This window comes from Canis lupus, chromosome 30, assembly GCF_048164855.1.
Source record: "Canis lupus baileyi chromosome 30, mCanLup2.hap1, whole genome shotgun sequence".
Taxonomy (NCBI): Eukaryota; Metazoa; Chordata; class Mammalia; order Carnivora; family Canidae; genus Canis; species Canis lupus.
Genome location: NC_132867.1, coordinates 34185716 through 34193523, shown reverse-complemented (window position 1 = coordinate 34193523; position 7808 = coordinate 34185716).

The window sequence follows — 7808 nt, the reverse complement described above, 5'->3', positions numbered from 1 at the left end:
GCTCATTGGCTATTTTGAATACCTCTGGTCACTGGTTCTATTGTGGTTCAGTGATGGTTCTGCTTGGAATGAATAAACAGAGTCCCAGGAGGTGCATCCACACTCTGTAGAGGACTCTAGGAAGGAAGAGAATCTCAGTAGATAAAAACTTAATGGTCTGTAATTTGAAAAAAATAAGATGTATCAGGTGGCTGATACATCTTATCTGTTTCCCTTATCTTAAAAAAGGAGGTGGCTTTTTTCTTGTGTTTGAGTCAAAGAATCAGAATTTAAGATGTCAAAAATTTTCTCTGACAAAGCAATGGTTTGAGTGTAAAAAAATGGCCAGATGTACATAGGTGGGACTGTTCTCCAGATGAAAGAGAAATGTATCTTTTATTCATTATTCGTTTATACATTCATTCATTTTGCAAATCTGTATTGAGTACCCCACACAGTGGGTGTTGGGGGCACAGTGATAAATAAGAGCGTTCTAGACTCTGCTCCTCACTCAGAAGCTTATATTGTCTTGTGGGGAATAGACATTAAGACCAGCAGAGCCAAATGTGAAGCATACTTGAAACGGGAAAGTAGAAGGAGTATGGACGCCTCTAACATGATGAGACTGAGGGGTTCTGGTAAGACATGTTTGAGTAAATAACCTTTAATTTAAAGGTTGAATTTGGGAATTGGAGTTCAGCAGATAAAACAGAAGAGGGTTCCAGGAAGTGACAGTAGTGTGTTCTAGCCTCAGAGGGGAGGAGTGTAGTTCCTTTGAGAGTGGGAAGAAGTTCAGTTGGTAGCAGTGGGGACAGGAAGGGAGGGTAGCTAGAAGCAGTGTGTAAGGATTCTGTACTCTATCCCAAAGGCACTGGGAAGCTGTTGAAGGCTAGTCCATTGTTTAGGTGCTATGAATACTTTGACACCATGATATTAGTTTTCTATGGCTGCTGTGATCAATGACCACACACTTGGTGGTTTAAAATAACACAGTTCTAGAGGTCCAAACTGGGCTCAATGGACTAAAATAAAGGTGTTGACAGAGCTGTGTTCCTCCTGAAGGTTCTAGGGAAGAATCCTTCATCCTGCCTTTTCTAGCTTTTAGAAACCACCTACATTTCTTAGCTTGTGTCCTCCTCCCATTAGGATGTGGGTATGTTTGGGGCTATGACTCTGCCAACCACAGATATTAGGCCTGGAGGTGACACCATCTGATTGGTGTGTATCCACAAGGACAGGATCCATGGCTCTTTTGCTCACCACTATATATCCTGTGCTTGGCACTGTGCCCAGCACATGATAGGTGCTTCATAAATATTTGCTGAAAGAGTAAGGAGAAAGATGTTTAACAAGTTTTGGCTACAGAAGAAAGAACAGATTAAATTAGGGCAAGAGTGGATGTAGATAGACCAATAGGAAGTTATTTTTGTTCAGAAGATGAATCAGAGTTGCCTGGAAAAGGTGGTATCTGTGGTTGGATTTGAGAACAGTTTAGGAGATAATTAACATGACTTGGAGGTTAATGAGATCTGAGGATGGGTGACACACAGATGTGTAGCTTGGGCACAGAGGCGGGTGGTAGTGCCTCTAATGTCACAAGGCACCTGCAAGAGCAGCAGATTTGGATGAGGTGATGAACATAGATTGAGATGGGCTAAGTTTGAGTTGCTTGATGTTGGGATACCTAAGTGTCAACTCCTAACAGGCCGTGATCTACATTGAGTCTGAATCTTAGGAATGAGGTGGAGGCTGGAATTTAAGATTTGGAAGTCAAACCACCTCTTCAGAAGTGGTTCATGGGAGTCACAGACTCCAATGTGGTCACAGAGAGGAGAAATATAGATGGGGAAAGAGTGTCTGGACCAAGCCCTGGAGCACAGTTCACAAAATCTGTTTCTCATTCCCATATCACTGCTGTGCATGTTGAAACTCAGGCTTGGAAAAGGTCATTGTTTGTGTCAAGTGTTTTTGCCTTTGTGTTGCTTTTATGAATAGTTCTTATTAGGATGAACCCTGGGGGGTTGGCATGGAATATGGAAATCACGTATTTTTAGAAAATCCGCTTGGAGATTGCTTGCACTGAAGTATTTTTGTGTGAGATTTGAAATTTGGGTCTAGTTAGGTGCATATTTATCACATTTGAGTGGAGAGTGTGGTAGGCACCTCAAAAATCTGTCCAGACAGGCTCTCCCAGGGGCTAGAGGAAGCTGGGGCCGGGTCCATACTTTCTTTCCTTGTTTACCTTCTTACCATGAAGGCTTGGACTCAGCTGGAAGCCAGGGTCCCAGCCTGGGTATCCTGAGGGCTCAGGCCCAGCGAGAGTTTGGAGTAATGGTTATGAAGGATGGAAAGAGCAAGGACACTTCCAGAACCCTGTGACCACCCTGGAAAACTGGATAAAGCCCTGTCACCAAATCTAACCAGTACAAAAGAAGAGAGGATATTCAAGGCTCTGTACTTAAGACTATTAGTTGGAGGTGGAACCTTAGTGTACCCTTCACAGGATTTTAAAAAGGTTGAGAGAGGTCCAGGATAATGCAAGTTTTTTGAGATCCTATGTTTAAAAACCCCAAACCAATGACAACAACGAAAAAGGGAAGAAATGATGACATAATGTTGCAAATAGTCTGTGATATCTAAGTTTACATTTAACAAACAAATTGTTTTAAACTCCCAAACAGACCCTGCAATGCAGTATAATTGTGTCAGGCATGAGATATTAATTAATTAATTAACTTATGAGAAAGCATGCAAGTGGGGGGAGGGGCAGAAGGAGAGAGAGAATCTTTTTTTTTTAAGATTTTATTTATTCATGAGAGACACACACACACAGAGAGAGAGAGAGAGAGAAAGGCAGAGACACGGGCAGAGGGAGTAGCAGGCTCCACGCAGGGAGCCTGACGTGGGACTCGATATCGGGTCTCCAGGATCATGCCCTAGGCCAAAGGCAGGCGCTACACCACTGAGCCACTTGGGCTGCCTGGAGAGAGAGAATCTTAAGCAGACTCCATGCCTAGTGCTGAGCCCTATGTGGGGCTCAATCTCACGACCCTAGAATCATAAACTGAGCCAAAATCAAGAGTCAGATGCTTAAGTGACTGATCCACCAAGGCACTCCAGGCATGGCACATTTAAAGGGTTTATAAAAGTCAATTCACTATGTATCAGCTGTTTTGGCCACAAGAGATGCAACATGAGATTTAAGTTGGTTGATGAATGTCATCATCTTTCAACCTAGTGTGTCATCTGTATATTGTGTCCTGTATATACATCGTTAAAGTCAAAAATTGAGACCTGGTGGTCATGAGGCCAAGGTCAAATGGGCCTTCAGTGATGGTTCTCAGTACATTGTATCTGTTATTTAAAACCCCCCAAAAAGTGTTCTTCCCCCTCTTCAACATTAATCAAGAGCCAACACATGCCAGGAAATGCCTCTATGCCAGGCACAGAGGACACAAAGATGAATAACATGCAGCCCTCTGCTGGAAGAGCTCACACGGCTGAGGAAGCAGTCGCAGCTCGCTCTGATTCTGGGAGATGTTTCTTGTTCTTGCTCTCTTCCCTTGAGTTCTTAGGATTTGAAGGTTGTCCCACTTCCTTTTGCTCCTCTTGTCCTTCAATTCTAGACTACTTTTAGAACAAAACCTAAACACATTATGTCGCTATTTATATTAATGTGAAAATAAATTTTGTCATATTTATATCTTATAAATAATTAATTGTAAATTACTAGGCAATTTTGTTACAAAATGTAATAATCAAGTGTCCTATCCTTTGTCGTAGATTTTGCAGCATGCAGCCCTGTGCCTTGCATACTCAACAAAAGCGGTCTTACTCGTTGATGCTTTTGATGTTATGGTCCCTTTTGGACTCCCACATGACAATGGTTTGACATGACAGATGCAGAAAGTGCTAACTGTTGCCCAGTAGTGAATTCTCTGTCTTCCTTATAGTAATGGGAACTCTACCACTTTAGGAAGTAATGGCCACTTAGCTTGAGACTACATTTCCCAGCCTCCTGTGTAGTCGGGGGTGGTGATCAGAGTCAGTTCAGACCAGTGGGAAAGGAAAGAGAGCCACTCCTGCAAATTCTGGGTTTTCCCTTTAAACAGAAGCTTCTAGTTAGCTATAATAGCTGCTCTAATCTTCTGGCACTCTGGGAGAAAAGCTTTTACCTCTCCCTGACTGCCAGTCCATATGCATGGGTACATATTATCATATCACTTACTTTACTCTGTTCTAAGAACCTTCTTTACCTACCAGGCTCACTGTGGAGCTCACTGAATGAACTCTTAGCCATATTTGCCTTTCCAGCACCGAGTAACGTGTTCCTGCCACGTCAGAAGGCCCCCAACAGTGTTTGCCAAACAGGGAGGGAAACCCTGCATTGGGTTTCCTATGTCAAATCGGGTCAATCTACAAAATGGTGCAAGGAGCACAGAAAGCATCTCATTTGTAAATGCAAGTCGTTGGTAATAGTTGATAGTTGATAATAATTGTATTTCAACAACTAACCCCTCCCCTGTTCCCACCTTGTACGGCTTACAGAATGCATCCATGCCTCCGTGTTTCTACCATCCATAAAATGCCCAAATATCTAGCCAATGGTGACAACCTTTAATTTTCAGCAAATCTTTTTTTCAGGGTGCTAACACAAGATCGGGCCAGATGGTTAAATACCACTTTCTGAGAATTCTCTAACTACCTAATGGTAAATTCACCTTTAAAAAGAGGTTGATTATCTGTGCCCCTTTAACCAAAGTTGGTTGGTTTGTGACTGGAGGAGGGCTCTTGCCTTGTGGAACTGTCATGACAATAAAGTCACATTTTGGAGCATCTCTGGGTAGCGTGACATCACTGAGCCACCCTACACCCTGCCCATGGCCATCTACTGCCTGAGCTACCCAATTTCCTTTGATTTAGGAATCCCAGCCTGGTTTTACTTGGGCTCTTGAGGATCTTGGACTATCCTCTGTCAATTGCTATTTGTAGGGCAGGCAGGTAAGCGGCAAGGCAGGGTGGAAAAAAGAAACAAGTTTATTGTACTTAAGTGGTACCAGCAACAGCAATCACTAATCGCAGTGGAAATACATTTTATTTTCCTTCCCTCCTGTGCTTTTTCTATAAACAGCAAAACACATTGAATCAATTTTTCAAACCAACTTGTAAAATCAGAAAATACAACGACCTTTAACAGTTGGTAGCATGAATTATCAGGGGCCACAAAGAGGTTTTTAACTATTGAAACACGTTGGCAATGTGACAAGTGAGTTTTTTTCCCCCCTTCCAAACCGTTAAAAATAGCTTTTATAAACTCTTAACTCCCTCTGATGGTGAGCTCACCATTAATCACCTTTATGACATCTTATATTTAGGCCACGGATAAATCCATGGGTCCTAATCAACCACTTTCCTGAGGAAATTGGCCAAATCCCGACTTGGGGGAGATGAATCACAACAACCCTGCTATTCAGACAAATCTCTTTTCAAGTGCCCTTAAAGCTTTTTTTCATACACCAGCGAAGACAGCCACACAGGAAACAATCATAGTTTAATCTCTTGAAAAATTTCCTTCCTGCATTGCAGCGCTTTCAGACAGGTAGTCAGAGCCAGCCAAAGAAAATTAGCAGTGGCCCCTGCCAAGAGCAGGCTGCTACTTGAGCCTCTGAGCTCCCTGCCCCTTCCTCCTCTTCCTGTCCCCAGTGCCGGGGCCTGAAATGGGGTGCCCCTCTGCCCGGTGATGGCCCTTACTGCCATCGGGAAAGAAAGAACAAGGCTCAGCGAGCCATTGGTGACTCATTGTATGACGAGGCAATTTCAAAGTCTCTCTCCCCTCCCCTTCTGGAATTCTCCCAAGCTTCTGGATGGGAGAACTTCACGTTGTCTGGAGGAGCCCATTTGGTTCTCAGGAAGGACAAACTTCTCTGAGATGGAATCATGACAGATGTGTGTCTATCCTTTGCTGGTGGAACCTCACTCTTAGTGGTGAGCAATGGGCTGGTTCTAAGCCCACTGAGGAGTGCTGTTGTTTTCACAAAGCTCCCATGAATCTGAGCTAGTTCTGAGATTTGTGAGTAGGAAGGACAGGACTTTCTTTCTTTCTTTCTTTCTTTCTTTCTTTCTTTCTTTCTTTCCTTTCTTTCTTTTTTTTTTTAAGATTTTATTTATTTATTCATGAGAGACACAGAGAGAGAGAGAGGCAGAGACACAGGCAGAGGGAGAAGCAGGCTCTATGCAGGGAGCCCGACGTGGGACTCGATCTTGGGTCTCCAGGATCACACCCTAGGCCAAAGGCGACGCCAAACCGCTGAGCCAGGACCCAGGACCTACTTTCTGTAGGTCTTCTTGCCTCACCTTCTGCCACCAACAACGTCCAGCACTTCACTGCTGGTTTTGTTTGGGTTTCTCATGGATGCTTTCCCTTAGGGATTCAGTCGCAGGTCTCATGAAGGTCTTCAACTGGACTTTGCCTCGAAGGAGCAGCATCCAACCAGCAAGTTCCCTGAAACTATGGACAAAAAGTGATCCCCTTCCCTACTGACCCCTATAGGCCATCAACCTCTGCCTCAAGTCCCTGGACGGCCTGTCCTCACTTGTTCTCTAGACTCGCTGGGTGCCCACCCACTGCGTGCGTGCCTCTGCCCATCACACCATCTCACTCTTTCGCCTCTTGATATTGCTTCCCCACCCAACAATCTTTTCGGTTTTCCCCTTGGCTTGACAATTTCATGAAAAATCTGGACAAAAATAGTTGCATTTCCCCCTCCTGTGCTTTTCTCTCTTCCATGTTTGTGACTTGTATTAAAAAAAAAAAAAAATCTCTGTGCGTAGACTACAAAGTTGCCCAATCTCTCAGATTAGGAGAGAGAGGGCAAAAGGTCTCATTGGCCAAACTTCTGATTGGCACAAGACAAAGTGCATAAAATTAACGATGGTAAAAATAGTCCCTCCAGGCCACCCACAGTGTCTAGGAATTCCCTGGATCTGTTCTCACAGTTTCACAGTTTCAGGCCAAGCAGAAAGTGCTTGAAATAGGGCCTAATGGTTTTCATCTCTTTCCTCCTCCATTGTTCAAGGATAACTGAAAGTGAGCTTTGTAATATTTCCCTGAGACAGATGCATGGGCCAGCCAGGAACACTGTCTCTGGCCCGTGGCGGCAAATGGGCAGTCCACGTCCCCACAGTGGCTGAGGAGGGGCCCGGGCTCACACGGTTGTGAAGGAATGTCAATAACTAAGTGGCACCTTGAGATGTTCATCATAGAGTTATTTATAATATAAATTATTAATGACTTGTACTTCAGCAATTAGGAGATGCTTAAATCAATGTTAGTACTGTCCATTCAACAGACACTTGTCTCAGTGATGAAAAGTCATGTTTTCAAAGAAAACTAAATTAATGGGAATATGCTTATGCTATGTTCAGTGGAAAAAAATGTAAAATGCAGTTTATGCTATTCCACTTTAAGTATATTTATTATAAAAAAAGGACTATTTTTGGTACATGGAATTATGAGTGGTTTTAATTTCACTCTTGCAAATGTTATTATATCTAAAATGTTTTTAATGAAAGCAAAGTTGTTTTGGAACCCCAAATCCCATTGTCATTATTTTTGCATGTGTCACTATGCTCCATTTTACTTTTTTAGAACCTTGAATCTCACTTGAATTGTCTTCTTCTTTTTTTTTTTTCTATAAAGAGTTTGCCTGTGGAATTTTATGCAATTATTTTCTGACTTTAAAAAAATTTGGGGGGGGGATGTATTTTTCAAATGTATTCTGCTTGCCTACAAAACCCCAAGGACATACAATAATTTTCTTTGGATTCCT